The sequence below is a fragment of the Pelodiscus sinensis genome, chromosome 9, assembly GCF_052426305.1.
Source record: "Pelodiscus sinensis isolate ZL-2025 chromosome 9, ASM5242630v1, whole genome shotgun sequence".
In the NCBI taxonomy this organism is placed as follows: domain Eukaryota; kingdom Metazoa; phylum Chordata; order Testudines; family Trionychidae; genus Pelodiscus; species Pelodiscus sinensis.
The window spans coordinates 60,280,127-60,295,405 of NC_143060.1; positions in this window are offsets into that span (position 1 = coordinate 60,280,127).

Genomic DNA, 15,279 nt, shown 5'->3' on the forward strand with positions numbered 1-15,279 from the left:
GGACTGAGGTGGAGATGGATGTAAGAGGCAGACTTTTTGAGATTCTCTGAGTTAGGTTAAAAGGTAAAAAACAAGGGTGATGTCACACTAGGGGTCTACTCCAGACCACCTACAGAGGTAGAAGAGGTGGATGAGGCTGTTTTTAAACAACTAACAAAATCATCCAAAGCACAGGAGTTGGTGGTGATGGGGGACTTCAACTATCCAGGCATCTGTTGGGAAACTAACACAGCAGGGCACAGACTATCCAATAAGTTCTTGGACTGCACTGGAGACACTTTTTTAATTTCAGAAGGTAGAGAAAGCTACTGGAGGGAAGCTGTTCTAGATTTGATTTTAACAAATAGGGAGGAACTGGTTGAGAATTTGAAAGTGGAAGGCAGCTTGGGAGAAAGTGATCATGGAATCATAGAGTTCTTGGAATGGTAGAAGGGAGAACAGCAAAATAGAGACAATGGATTTCAGGAAGGCAGATTTTTAGTAAACTCAGAGAGCTGGGGTGGGTAAGGTCCCATGGGAAGCATGACTAAGGAGAAAAACGACAGAAGAGAGTTGGCGGTTTTTTAAAGGGACGTTATTAAGGGCCTGTGACTGGGTGTACCAGTCCAGAACTGGGAAAGCTAGACTTAAACAGGCGCACTTGGCTGAAGAAGCCCCATCCCCACGGCCCTGCTGGGCATGCTCATACTGCAGTCCAAGTAGGAAAGCCTGCAGAGAGACTCAGTCAGGGCTGGCTGCTGAGAAAGCAGGAGGCATGGCTGGAGCTCCTATAGGTGGACCGGGGCTAGGGCGGGAACTGGACAGAGAGACACGCATGCCCCAGGCCAGGTCCGGGAGGAAGGAGATGCTGCTGGAACTCGTGTATCATAGAATACTAGGACTGGAAGGGACCTCGAGAGGTCATCGAGTCCAGTCCCCTGCCCCCATGGCAGGACTTAGTACTGTCTAGACCATCCCTGATTGACATTTATCTAACCTACTCTTAAATATCTCCAGAGATGGGGATTCCACAACCTCCTTGGGCAATTTATTCCAGTGTTTGACTACCCTGACAGTTAGGAACTTTTTCCTAATGTCCAACCTAACCTCCCTTGCTGCAGTTTAAGCCCATTGCTTCTTGTTCTATCCCCAGAGGCCAAGATGAACAAGTTTTCTCCCTCCTCCTTATGACACCCTTTTAGATACCTGAAAACGGCTATCATGTCCCCCCTCCGTCTTCTCTTCTCTAAGCTAAACAACCCCAATTCTTTCAGCCTTCCTTCATAGGTCATGTTCTCTAGACCTTTAATCATTCTTGTTGCTCTTCTCTGGACCCTCTCCAGTTTCTCCACATCCTTCTTAAAATGCGGTGCCCACAACTGGACACAATACTCCAACTGAGGCATAACTAGCGCAGAGTAGCGTGGAAGAATGACTTCTCGTGTCTTGCTCACAATACATACTGTTAATGCATCCCAGAATCATGTTTGCTTTTTTTGCAACAGCATCACACTGCTGACTCATATTCAGCTTGTGGTCCATTATAACCCCTAGATCCCTTTCTGCTGTACTCCTTCCTAGACAGTCACTCCCCATTCTGTATGTGTGAAACTGGTTGTTCCTTCCTAAGTGGAGTACTTTGCATTTGTCTTTATTAGACTTCATCCTGTTTACCTCAGACCATTTCTCCAATTTGTCCAGATCATTTTGAATTATAACCCTATCCTCCAGAGCAATCGCAACCCCTACCAGGTTGGTATCAAACTTAATAAACGTACTTTCTATGCCGATATCTAAATCGTCGATAAAGATATTGAACAGAGCCGGTCCCAAAACAGACCCCTGAGGAACCCCACTAGTTATACCTTTCCAGCAGGATTGTGAACCATTAATAAGTACTCTCTGAGTACAGTTATCCAGCCAGTTATGCACCCACCTTATAGTAGCCCCATCTAAGTTGTATTTGCCTAGTTTATTGATAAGAAGATCATGCGAGACTGTATCAAACGCCTTACTAGAGTCTAGGTATACCACATCCACTGCTTCTCCCTTATCCACAAAACTCGTTATCCTATCAAAGAAAGCTATCAGATTGGTTTGACATGATTTATTCTTTACAAATCCATGCTGGCTGTTCCCTATCACCTTGACACCTTCCAAGTGTTTACAGATGATTTCCTTAATTATTCGCTCCATTATCTTCCCTGGCACAGAAGTTAAACTAACTGGTCTGTGTTTCTTGGGTTGTTCTTATTTCTCTTTTTATAAATGGGCACTATATTTGCCCTTTTCCAGTCTTCTGGAATCTCTCCTGTCTTCCATGATTTTCCAAAGATGATAGCTAGAGGCTCAGATACCTCCTCTATCAGCTCTTTGAGTATTCTAGGATGCATTTCATCAGGCCCTGGTGACTTGCAGTCATCTAACTTTTCTAGGTGATTTTTAACTTGTTCTTTTTTTATTTTAACTTCTAAACCTACCGCATTTCCACTAGCATTCCTGTCACCATCAATCTTCTTGACAAAAACCGGAACAATGAGGTCATTAAGCACCTCTGCCATTTCCAAGTTTCCTGTTACTGTTTCTCCCTCTTCGCTGAGCAATGGACCTACCCTGTCCTTGGTCTTCCTCTTGCTTCTAATATATTTGTAGAATATCTTCTTGTTACCCTTTATATATCTAAACTCCAAATCTAGTGCCCATCTATACAAAGGGAAATAAGAACAACCCAGGAAACTACAGACTAGTCAGTTTAACTTCTGTGCCAGGGAAGAGAATGAAGCAAGTAATTAAGGAATTCAACTGCAAACGTCTGGAACATAAAAAGGTGATAGGTAACAACCAGCATGGATTTGTAAAGAATGAATCATGCCAAACCAATCAGACAGCTTTCTTTGATAGGATATCAAGTCTTGTGGATAAGAGAGAAGTGATGAGTGTGGTATACCTAGACTTCAGTAAAGTATCTGATACAGTCTCGGACGACATTCTTATCAATAAACTAGGCAAATAAAACTTAGATGGGGCTACTATATGGCAGGTGCATAACTGGCTGGATAACCATTCTCTGAATAGTTATTAATGGTTCACAATCATGCTGGATGGGCATAACAAGTGGGGTTCTACAAAAGTCTGTTTTGGGCCTGGTTCTGTTCAATATCTTCATCAATGATTTAGATGATGGCATACAGAATACACTTATGAAGTTTGCAGATGATACCAACCTGGGGCTGCAATTGCTTTAGAGAATAGGGTCAAAATTCAAAATGATCTGGAGAAATGGTCTGAGGTAAACAGGATGAAGTTTAATGAGGACAAATGCAAAGTGTTCCACTTAGGAAGGAACAATCAGTTCCACACATACAGAATGGGAAGCGACTGTCTAGGAAGCAGTACTGCTGAAAGGGATCTAAGGGTTATAGTGGACCACAAGCTAAATGAGCCAACAGTGTGATGCTGTTGCAGAAAAATCAAACATGATTCTGGGGTGTGTTAACAACTGTTGGGAGCAAGACACGAGACGTCATTCTTCCGCTCTACTCTGCACTGATTAGGCCTCAGGAGGAGTATTGTGTCCAATTCTGGGCACCACATTTCAAAAACGATGTGGAAAAATTGAAGATCCAGAGAAGGGCAACAAAAATGATTTAAAGGCCTAAAAAACATGAGCTATGGGGGAAGACTAAAAGAATTGGGCTTGTTTAGTTTAGAAAAGAGAAGACTGAGGAGGAACAGATAGCAGTTTTCAAGTATCTAAAAGGGTGTTACAAGGAGGAGGGAGAAAAATTGTTCTCCTTGGCCTCTGATGATAGGACAAGAAGCAATGGGCTTAAATTGCAGCAAGAGAGGTTTAGGTTGGACATTTGGAAAAACTTCCTGTCAGGGTGGTTAAACACTGGAATAAATCTCTTCACTGATAGAGATTCCACAATCTCCCTAGGCAATCAGGGCTGGCCTTACCATAAGGCGAACTGAGGCGGCCGCCTCAGGTGCCAGGCTGTGGGGGGGAGGGGTGCCACTAGGACCCAGAGACTTGAGACCTTTCAAAGTTCTGGCCCAAGCAAGGAGGCATGGGGGTGTCATTTGAGCTCCCCGCCCAGGTGCCAAAATGTTGTGGGCCGGCCCTGTAGGCAATTTAAGAGCAGGTTAGAAAGACGTCTGTCAGGGATGATCTAGGTCAGTGGTTCCCAAACTTTTCGGCATCATGCCCCCTTTTTGATTTTTAGCAAAGGAAGAGGCAGTCTCTTAATCTGTGCACGTACAGCACCTAGCACAGGGCATGCTTTAACTGTAAGATAACGAGTCTTAATGAGAGTGACGGTGTCTGGGCTGAGGCTCTCCAGCAAGGGGACAACAGCAAGAGAAGAGCCATACCCCTCCACACAGGTAGATCCTTTTCCTCCTCCTGGCAGACTGCCCTGCACTATAGCAGGTAAACCTGAGAGCCAGTCCAGGAAGATGATGGAAAGAAATTGGGGACTGAAGAGGACACAGTTGACCACGCTCCTATCAAAGCAGATGAGGTTAGTCTCCTGTATTTCTGGAGGCTTTTGTAACGCCCCTAGCAAGCTGGTGTACATAAAAACCTGAGCTGAAATCCTGGCCCAATTACAATCCACGGGAGATGTACAGTTGACTTCCTCTGTCACCAGGATTTCATCCCCAGTCAGTTACCCATTACACAGCAAGGAAGAGCACCAAAGCGGCGAGCCACTGAGAAAACCGGTGTGTAGGATCAGGTTGCTTCTTGAAAGGCAGGGAGCGAGTCAGTGTAAAAAGCATGGCTGGGTGGCACAATAGATCCAGGGACTGCATCCTGCTCTCCTTGGAGCCTTTGCCAAAAAAGGTCAAAGTTAAGAGTGATTCATTAATGGGAAGAACGATAATGGCATTAGAGTCCTTCCGTTGTGTTCGCACCAGATTTTATGTTGTAGTTAATCAGGTATGTAGCTGCCTGTTTCATGCTACTGGATTTTATGGCTCTTAATTGCATTTTTTACTGTCCTTATTCTTCTCACTGTAGTCTACTGGGTTGGAGTTGTGTATTACTCCCAGCTGTGGCTGTGTCCGCTCTCAGAAGCCAAGCAGGCTTTAACTGGCTCGGCACGTGCACGGCTTACAAAAGGAATAGCTCACTTTTCAGCAGTAGCTGGCTCTGACAGTGCTTTACAAAGGGGGTCAGTACTATTGTCTGTCTATTACCAATGGGGAAACCGAGGCACAGGGCGATGATGAGTCAAAGTACAGGCCACTGGCACAGCGGGGACTATACTTGGGGTGTCCTAGTCCCACTCCTGTGTGCTACCCACTAGGCCACATGGCATCCAGGCCTGTTCTTTCTGTCGTCCAGACCAACTTCCTGTTTGGCTAATTGCCCCTCTAAAATCTCCTCTGTAGTTCTCACAAGAACTTTATTTTCCTGTCCTATCCCTATCCTGTAGCCACCCATCAATGAAGAGTGAAATGAGCTTGTAATGCAACATAATTTGTATAATCAGTTAATTAATTAAGTTTGTAATTGGCCTTGGGAGCTAGTGTGACGCATGTGAGTTTTCACCAAGCTAAAGGGCACCTATTCTGGTTTATTGCGGTGGCACAGATTTGATTGCACCTTGGCCTGGAGGACTAATATGCACCGAATAATCGAATTTATGTGTCATAATGTGAAATAATGAAAGACTTTTCCTCGTGGCTTTTTCATCTTGCAAAGCTGGGTAAATGACATTGCCTGGTTTGTTTCTGGTGGTGACCGATGCGTTAGCAACGTTGAGATTAGCCCCATCATTTATGTTGTGAATTTATTCAGGGGATTTCCTGGAAATGTATGAAGAGGAGGATTGTGCAATACTAGCTGCACACTTCCCATGTAGTACCCCGATCGGCACTGAAATATGGTCCATCTCCATGATGCCTATATTCTATGGTACTTTTTTGAGGAGGGCAACAAAATTTGGTCAAATTTGTAACAGACAAATTTTTCCTCATCATTCCCACTCCTGCACCCCAACGCTGCTTAGCCATCCCTTCATGCCCCTTCCCTTCCCTTGGGCTTCCCTCTGTTTCCCTCTCACTGTTTGCTGTGCTTTGGGAGAGGGAACATGGGTCACAACATTTCCTTCTGTTTGATAAACCAGCATCTGCACAGTGTGTTGGGGTTAGGAATACAGAGTCTTTCTGCTGGGTAAGCCAATCGGAAGCTCCATAAACCCTTTGGGCCTTCACCCTTTCCCTCTGAAACTCACCTTTAAAATCTGTAAAAACTTAAAAAAACAACCAATAGTCTAGCAGCACCTTAGAGACTAACAAAACATGTAGATGGTATTATGAGCTTTTGTGGGTACAACCCACTTCTTCAGATGAATGGAGTATTAAAAGTCCAGTTTTGAAATAAATGCGGGGGGGGGGGGGAGATAAAGGAAGGGGAAAATTAGTGAATATGTCTACACTGCAGAGTTTTTTCAGAAAAACATTTGTTTTTCTGAAAAAACTTCACTTACGTCCAAACTGCAATCACGTTCTCTCGAAAAAAAATCGAAAGAACAGAAGGGTTTTTCTGACATTGGTAAACCTCTTTCTACGAGGAAGAAGCCATTTTGTGAAAGAGCTCTTGGGAAGAGGGAGTTCTTTTGAAAGAAGAGGAAAGAGGAAAAAGCGCAGGTGCCCTGGTGGCCACTCTGTCCATAGTAATCACAGCTGAAATGTGAGCTAGCGTCCATACAATGTGGATGCTATCTTTCGAAAAAGCAGATTGGTTTTTCAATGTGCTTTTGCTGTGTAAACGCTCTCTTTCAGAAGTTTTTTTGGAATATCTCTTCTAGAAAAGCCTCTTCCAAAAGAAGCCTGCAGTCTAGATGTAGCCTTAGAGTGTTCATATTATATGAAGCTGACAGAGAAGGTGCAAATTGTTCTGACCACTGGGGTTATGTCTAGACTGCATCCCTCTGTTGGCAGAGGGAAGCAGATTAGGCAGGTCGACATTGCAAATGAGGCAGGGATTTAAATATCTCGTGCCTAATTTGCATAAAAATGGCCACCGCACTTTGTCGGCAAAAAGTGGCAGTTTAGAGGGGGATCTGTCGAGAAAGAAAGCCTTTTTCGACAGATCCTGTAAACCTCCTTGCAGGAGGCATAAGGGATCTGTCGAAAAAGGCTTTCTTTCTTGACAGATCCCCCTCTAGACTGACGCTTTTTGCTGACAATGTGCTGAGTCTGCAAAACGTGGCGGCCATTTTATGCAAATGAGGCACGGGATATTTAAATCCCTGCCTCATTTGCAATGTCGACCTGCCTAATCTGCATCCCTCTGCCGACAGAGGGATGCAGTCTAGACATACCCTGTGTGTGGCTTTTGAAGTAGTGAGGTCTGGAATGTGCCATGGTGCTGGAATTCTCAAAGGCTGGGCAAATGGCAACTGGATGCTGAAGTCCAGATCTAGAATGGAATAGGTTGGGCTGAATTCCTAAGGACTTCCTAACGCAATTCACTTCCTTGTTCTTGTGAGCCCATTAAAGCTGCAGTTAATTAAACATTTGGGAGCTTGTAACCCTAAGTGGGCGGAGGAGGGTTGCCTTGATTGATGGGGGATCTTTTGGCCTTTACAAAAGTGACAAGTGGGCACTGTGAGAAGGAAGGAAAACCACATTTTGAAACATCTGATAATGGACAGTTTCTATGTTGACGGAAGGGGAATGCTTTGAAATGTATCTACAAGAGTGTGGGGCACTTGGCTGGCGACTGGGAGTCATGGGGGCCTATTCCCAGCTTGTCCCTGGCCTGTCACTTCACTATGCCTCAGTTTCCTGCTCTTGTCTGCTTGTATTGTAAACACTTTGGGGCTGGAACTCTGTCGTGCTCTCTCAAAATGGGGCACCAGTGTGGGTTGGGATCTCTAGGCGTCACTGTAATAAATCTTCATTTTAGGCCATTTGAGCCTGAAGTGAGTCACAAGAATTTATCCCTGTCTCTTTTCCAATCAGAGTTAGGAACATTTGCAGCCAGAAGGGACTTATTTATCTTCAGAACCAGGTAGGACAGACTATTGAGACTTCGTGCAGTGCCTGAATCCAGTTTGTAAATAAGGACCCGCTCGCTGCCTAAGCTAACTCAATTTATTGTTGTTACCTAACCGATCTCATCATCAGACCTCATCGTCCAAGGAAAGTGGTACAAAGATGAGAATGGGAGCTGGATGCTAATTATTGCTCTGCTAGACACGGAGTTTATTACAACAATCTATAACCACTAACAACCCCTCCCTCCATCTTCCTTTTCTCCCTGTGGTGTCTATGGGCTATTTCCCTTTGAATAGTCTCTGGGAATATGTTTATTTATGCTAAACAGTCTATTCAAATTTGGTATGGAGCAGTGCCATTTTGAGTGACAGGTGAACCTCAGAGTTAGGAACCCCCGGTACAAACTGACCAGTCAACCACATACCTCATTTGGAACTGGAAGTACGCAATGAGACAGCAGCAGAGCCAAAATAATTAAAAAGCACATACAGTACAGTGCTGTATTAAATGCAAATGAGGGAAACAATGAAAGGAAAAGCAGCATTCTGCCCCTGCCCAGTAAAGTTTCAAAACTGTATTAAGTCACTGATCACTTATAAACTTTTGAAAGAAGAGCTATAATGTTTTGGTGAATTACAAACAAGCCCCATTCGCAAATTGTCCCTAAGGGTATGTCTACACTACAGCATTATTTCAAAATATCTAATTTCGAAATAGTTATTTTGAAATATCTAATTTCAAAATAACACGTCTACACACAAAATGCATTTTGAAATAGCTTTTTGCTATTTCGAAATAGCGCGTCCACACTGATTGGATGCTGAATCGCATTTAAGGCCAGCCGAAACTGGTTCTGGCAGGGCATCAGGTCAGAAGTTACCTTGTGGCCAGGGCGGCCAGCAGGGAACCCTGGGAAGGACTTGTGGCCCCCTATTTTGAAATAAGTATCTACACAGCGCTTATTTCGAAATAGCAATTTCAAAATTGGCGCTATTCCTCGTGGAATGAGGTTTACCAATTTTGAAATAAGCCCCCTGCTATTTTGAATTAATTTCAGAATAGCAGTTGGCTTGTGTAAATGCTAAGAAAGTTGTTTCGAAATAATGGCTGTTATTTCAAAATAACTTTGCTGTGTAGACATATCCTAACTTAGCTTCTGTTGTAGTTTCCCAGCTCTGAAGAAGAAGGTCTGTGTAAGCTCCCATGTTTGTCCCTCTCTCCAACAGAAGCTGAGCCAATAAAACCCTCATCTACTTTGTCTCTCCTTGTCACTTTCATCCAAGTAGTCTGAGCCAAATTCTCACCTGGTGCAAATTGGTGTTGATTGCAATGCCCAGGGCTGTGATAATTTATACCAGCTACTGAGCTGACTCTACTGTAATTAACCGAAAAAGGCATGATTGGCTCATTGGATTTCAGGAGGCTTAACAAGCTACTGCTCTTGTAGCCCCATTGGAAGGGGGTGTGGTAGAACATGCAGTTTTCTCATAGTGAGGGATGGCAGAACAAGGAGCAATGGTCTCAAGTTACAGTGGGAGAGGTCTAGGTTGGATATTAGCAAAAACTATTTCACTAGGAAGGTAGTGAAGCACTGGGAAGGGTTCCCTAGGGAGGGGATGGAATCTGCATTCCTAGAAGTTAAGTCTCAGCTTAACAAAGCCCTGGCTGGGATGATTGAGTTGGGATTGGTCCTGCTTTGGGCAGGAAGCTGGACTTGATGACTCCTGAGGTCTCTTCCCACCCTAGGAGTCTATGCAGGCAGATATGTAGGAGGAGGACAACAGCGGTTACAGGGTGAGGCTCTCTTGTCTGTGTTATGCAGGTGGTCAAAGATTGTAACTGTCCTTCTTGCCCTTAAAATCAACAAATAAGCATGTTTTTTAGCAGAAGCAGAAGGGACTTTATTACAGGGGGGAGAAAAGCAGCATGTCACTTTCACTCTATTCGCTGTGCGTCTATTTGAGCTACTCACATCCAATGGTCTTTGGGGACTAACAGCTGTTTCTGCGGCTCTCCTGGGCAAAAGACGCGTTTGTTTTTGCTGAAACAGACTAAGAGGCTACCTCTCAGGTTACTCAAACACGTGAGCATTTGGAGAGGGACTCAACAGTGTGTCGTTGTCCCCTGGACCACTAGCTGTCTCAAAATACCTGGGCAATATCCCCTTGGGCCCTGTACCCCATGATGTGGAACCTTTGCCCAGGAGAGTCTCAGAAACAGCTGTTAGCCTCTTGTGCACCATGTAAAATCCTCATGCTGGAAGCCGCTCTGAGCACCTTTAAAGCCCCAAAGATGTGCCCACTGGACACTGTCACTCGGCCCTGGCTCTGTGGGGAAGTTAGCCACTGAAAGAGGCAATCACCCCACTGGAGGAGAGAAGGTCGACATTAACTCTGAAGATCTTGCATCTCCTTCATGCTGGGGGGAGAGCTAAAACTGTAGTGGGTGACTGGATTTTTCTATGTGCACTGGGGCTATGTCTACACTGGCATGATTTTCCGGAAATGCTTTTAATGGAAAACTTTTCCGTTAAAAGCATTTTTGGAAAAGAGCATCTAGATTGGCAGGACGCTTTTCTGCAAAAGCACTTTTTGTGGAAAAGCGTCCGTGCCAATCTAGACGCACTTTTGCGCAAAAAAGCCCCGATCGCCATTTTAGCCATCGGGGCTTTTTTGCGCAAAACAGTACTATGCTGTCTACACTGGCCCTCTTGCGCAAATGATTTGTGCAAGAGGGCTTTTGCCCGAACGGGAGCAACACAATATTTCTGCAAGAACACTGACGATCTTACATGAGATCATCAGTGTTCTTGCGGAAATTCAAGCGGCCAGTGTAGACAGCTGGCAAGTTTTTCCGCAAATCAGATGATTTTGCGGAAAAACTGGCCAGTCTAGACACAGCCTGACTGTATAGCTTTGGCATTTGGTGAGCTAGTCAAATAGACAGGGGCTGCTCTGGTCTCTTTGTACAGCGCGCATGTCCATGCTTGTGCTTACAAAAGGATTCTGTTCCTGCCAGGGGAGTAGAACAGTTTCAGGTTTCTGTCACCATCTCCAGCCTTTACGTAATCCTCTTCCTGGTCTGCTAGGCAAAGTTGTGCACACGTGTGATGGCATGTTATCCCTGGGCTGGGCAAAGCGGCTTTCAATCTGAAAGCCAATTATTACCTGCAGCGACATCTGCAATGTTTTAGGTGCTTTCCAGCTTCAGAAGAAGGGACGATCCAAGTGCCAAGGAGCTTTCAGACAGGAAGGATAGATGAAAAGATGTTTAGGACAGAGAAACAGCAAAGGGATTTTCTATCCAGCTAAGCAAGATTCACCACTGAGCTCCCTGCAGAATGGATTATTTTTTTAGAGCGAGAACTTCAAAAAGAATCGCTAGAAACCTTACCCAAAATGCAAATCAAACTGCAGTCAAGCCTGTGAGGTTTGAAAAAAAAATCAGATAACGTGGACATTTATTTTGCATATCAATGACAGGGCTGTGCTTTCAGGGCCTGTCATTGCAAAATGGCTGATGTCCTTCTGTATTTTCAGCCTGAGCAGAAGACGAGACTGCAAAAATCAAGAGGATCTGATTGTTCGGCTAATTTGCTGAATTTGTGGGCCTGATCTAAGCCAAATCTCCAGAGAGTGGTCTCTCCCTAGTCAAGACAGGATGCTGGCAACTGTAACAATGTTTGGCACATTTTTTTTCTAATCCCTGCACTCTCTTGAAGTGCAAGCTATTGGCTCTGTGATTTTAGGGGGAAAGGCATTCGGAGAGCATCGATGTGTTGGAAAGACACGCACAGAAAATTCTAAGTTAACTACAACCTGTAAGTAATAAAGAAGCAAGGAAAGGAGGAGGTAAAGGAGAGACAGACCATGCTGGGTTCAGAGTCTTCTGTGGAGCTGGTGTGTTAAACCAGCTATTCTAAGGGAGCAAACAAACTTGGACCGCCTGGCTTTCAAAGTCCTTTGAAGTATTTGCTGAACGGCTAGCGCAAAACAACGCGTTCAGGACAGCACAGGATTATTCTGGCATTCGTAAGACACTGGATCTGTGATGGGAGCAACAAACTGGTATCTCTAGCCACTACCGGGTTATAAATAATCAGCTATGGAGAGGCTCAAAAGTCCACGTCAAAGAAATCCAAGTTGTAACCAAATCAAACCTTCCTTTAAATACTCAACATATGGGTTTCATCAAAGACCGATGACTGAAACAAAATGTTTTACTGTAACCCACCAGAAATATAACTTCCCACACAAAGAGCTGTGACCACTCAAAATGAGCAAGCCCCTCTCACTGTCTAATTGCCACAGCTCTGCCCAACGCCTCCTCCAACCCTCTCCAAAACTCTCCTGTGGCAAGAGATCCCAGTAAGCAATTTGGGGCCAGATCCCCCACTGGTGTAAAGGGCTGTAGCTCCACTGGCTTCATTGGATTGACCAGCTGGGGACCAGAGTTGGCTTTCAGGAAGGGAAGTGGGAGAGACAAATGTTGTGTTAAGTCAGGCTAATAGTGGAAGGCTAATTATAAAGTGTAACCACAAGGCCGGATCCCGAGGGGTGTGGAATCCCCACTGAGGTCAGTAAGTGAAGGTGTTCCCTGGGTCTTGACTTCAGCAGAGCCATGTTGATTTACACCAGTTGAGGATTGGGCTGTTGATATTCATCTCTTAGAAGGATCAGGGCCTTTACCTCTTACCTGCTGCTGCCTACTTATCCCTTTTAAGCCTCTTTCTCATCTCTTTTTCTCATTTCCCCTCTATGTTTCTCTCCTATTTTTCTTTCTACACACATACAGAATGGGGAGTGACTGTCTAGGAAGGAGTGTACTGCAGGAAGGGATCTAGGGGTCATAGTGGACCACAAGCTAAATATGAGTCAACAGTGTGATGCTGTTGCAAAAAAAGCAAACATGATTCCGGGGTGCATTAACAAGAGTGCAGTGAGCAAGACATGAGAAGTCATTCTTCAGCTTTACTCTGCGCTGATTAGGCCTCAGCTGGAGTACTGTGTTCAGTTCTGGGCACCACATTTCAGGAAAGACGGGGAGAAATTGGAGAAGGTCCAGAGAGAGGAAAAAAATAATGAAAGAGCTAGAAAACATGAGCTACGAGGGAAGATGGAAAGAATTGGGCTTGTTTAATTTAGAAAAGAGAAGACTGAGAGGGGACATGATAGCGGTTTTCAAGTATTTAAAAGGATGTTACAAGGAGGAGGGAGGAAAATTGTTCTCTTTGACCTCTGAGGATAGGACAAGAAGCTTAAATTGCAGCAAGGGAGGTTTAGGTTGGACATTAGGAAAACGTCCTACCTGTCAGGGTGGTTAAATTGCTTGGGGAGGTTGTGGAATCTCCAACACTGGAGGTATTTAAGAGCAGGTTAGATAAACCTCTATCGATCAGGGATGTAGACAGTGCGTGGTCCTGCCGTAAGGGCAGGGGACTGGACTCAATGACCTCTCTAAGTCCCTTCTGGTTCTAGTGTTCGATTATTCTACCCACAGCCCCCTTGTCACTCCCACCCCCTGATGGAAGAGTGCCAGATCAGCCGGCTGCCTGCGATCCCCCATTGCCCGCCTCCAAACACCCAACCCCACTTGCCGCTCCTGACCAAACAGCCTGTCAGGGACTGCAGGGAAGCTAAGCAGGGTCATGTTTTTCTCTTCACACCGGGTTTCACCCAGGCTGGCACAGCCAGGTCATTTTGCTTTCATAAGCTCCGTTATGTAACCCGCCCCTTGAGTGGTGACATGGTGTCAGCTTGGAATTCAGAGAGAAGGAGGGAAAGGAAGGGCCAGCATTCTTGAGCTGCTGGGATTAATCTCTGCTGCCAGGCACAGCTAATGTACCAGGAGCAGTTAAACGGCTGTGCTCGGAGAGCTCTCACCTCTCCTGCATGTGCCAGTTGCAGGGGTAGCCTGGACACATGGCTTTTAGTTCTGTGCTCGTTCCTGACTGCGATGATGTAGCTTTCACTTCTCTACAGCTGTAACAATATTTGGCCCATCTACAGCAGTACCAGCACCATTCTTCCGGTTCCCCCCAGCACCATCTCTGTGCAGGGCAGGGGAGGCAGAGGGGTAGTGGGGACCAGGTGTGAGCCAGGAATCAGCTGATTTCCGGCTTACGGCCAGTCCCAGACACTACGCCTCTGGCTCCCAGCTCTTAATACATTTAAAAATCAGAAGCGCAGCAGTGGGGACACAGTGTGAGCCAGGACAGCTGATTCCTGGCTCACGCCAGGTCCCCCCCACTGCGCACCAGCTTTTTAAATGTATTGAGAGCCGATAGGCTCTTAATACATTTAAAAAGCAGGGCTGCCATGGGGCGGGGAGGGGGGGAGACCTGGCGCAAGCTGCTTGTTGATTCCCCTGCTTGTTGACTAGTCAATGGATTTTCCATTGACTAGTTGATTAGTTGATTAAATGTAACACCCCTACTCTAAACACCTGGGTGTGTCCCTCATGGTCTCAGGGCTTCCCTACACATGGTCCGTTGCCTCTGTTTCCCTATTGATTCTTCAAATAAATGGGGTACAGCCTTCAAAGTATGTAAATAGCTCTTTTTGCAAGGTTAATTGGTTACCAACAGTCCCGCCCCATAAACCAGAATCCCCTCCAGCACAGTCTACACACAGCACGTAGACTGATTGATTCCAAAGCCAAAAGAAACCACACGCTGATCACCTAAGTCTGACGTCCTGCAAATGCAGGCAACATAGCCTCTGCCTCCTCTCTGGCAGTGGCCCCTCTGCTAAGAGAAAAACTTTAGCAGCTGCGGGTCAGATCTCTGAGCAGCAGCCCATGAACACAGATGTACACAGAAGTCTACAAACACTGCTAGCGAAAGAGGCTGGATTGACAGTTCTGGAGGCTGAGGTCCCCTGTTTATCAGCTGAGCGCCCCCATGTAGAATTTCCCAGCTGCTTAGAGTCCGTGGGTGTGGGAGGGTGGGGCTTTGGGCTCTTTTTGTGTCTGAAGTAAGTGAAAGATTCTTTCAACTTGAGGTAAACAACGCTTGTCTGCCTAAGGCTATGTTGTAAGCCAGTATGGTACTGAAAGAATTTGCTATGAAAGAATGGACATGATTTAATCACATTTCATGTTAATTTACCATAATTTTTGGTAAAGGAAAATGTCCACTTCTCTACAGAAGAAATTTCCTAAATTTTATACTATAAACGAATTATGCAATTTCTTGGAAACAAATTATAAAATTGGATTTGTAACCATGCTATTTGTTAAAATGTTCTGCCCTCCCCACCCCCATGTGCAGTAATGCAGGCGGGGGGA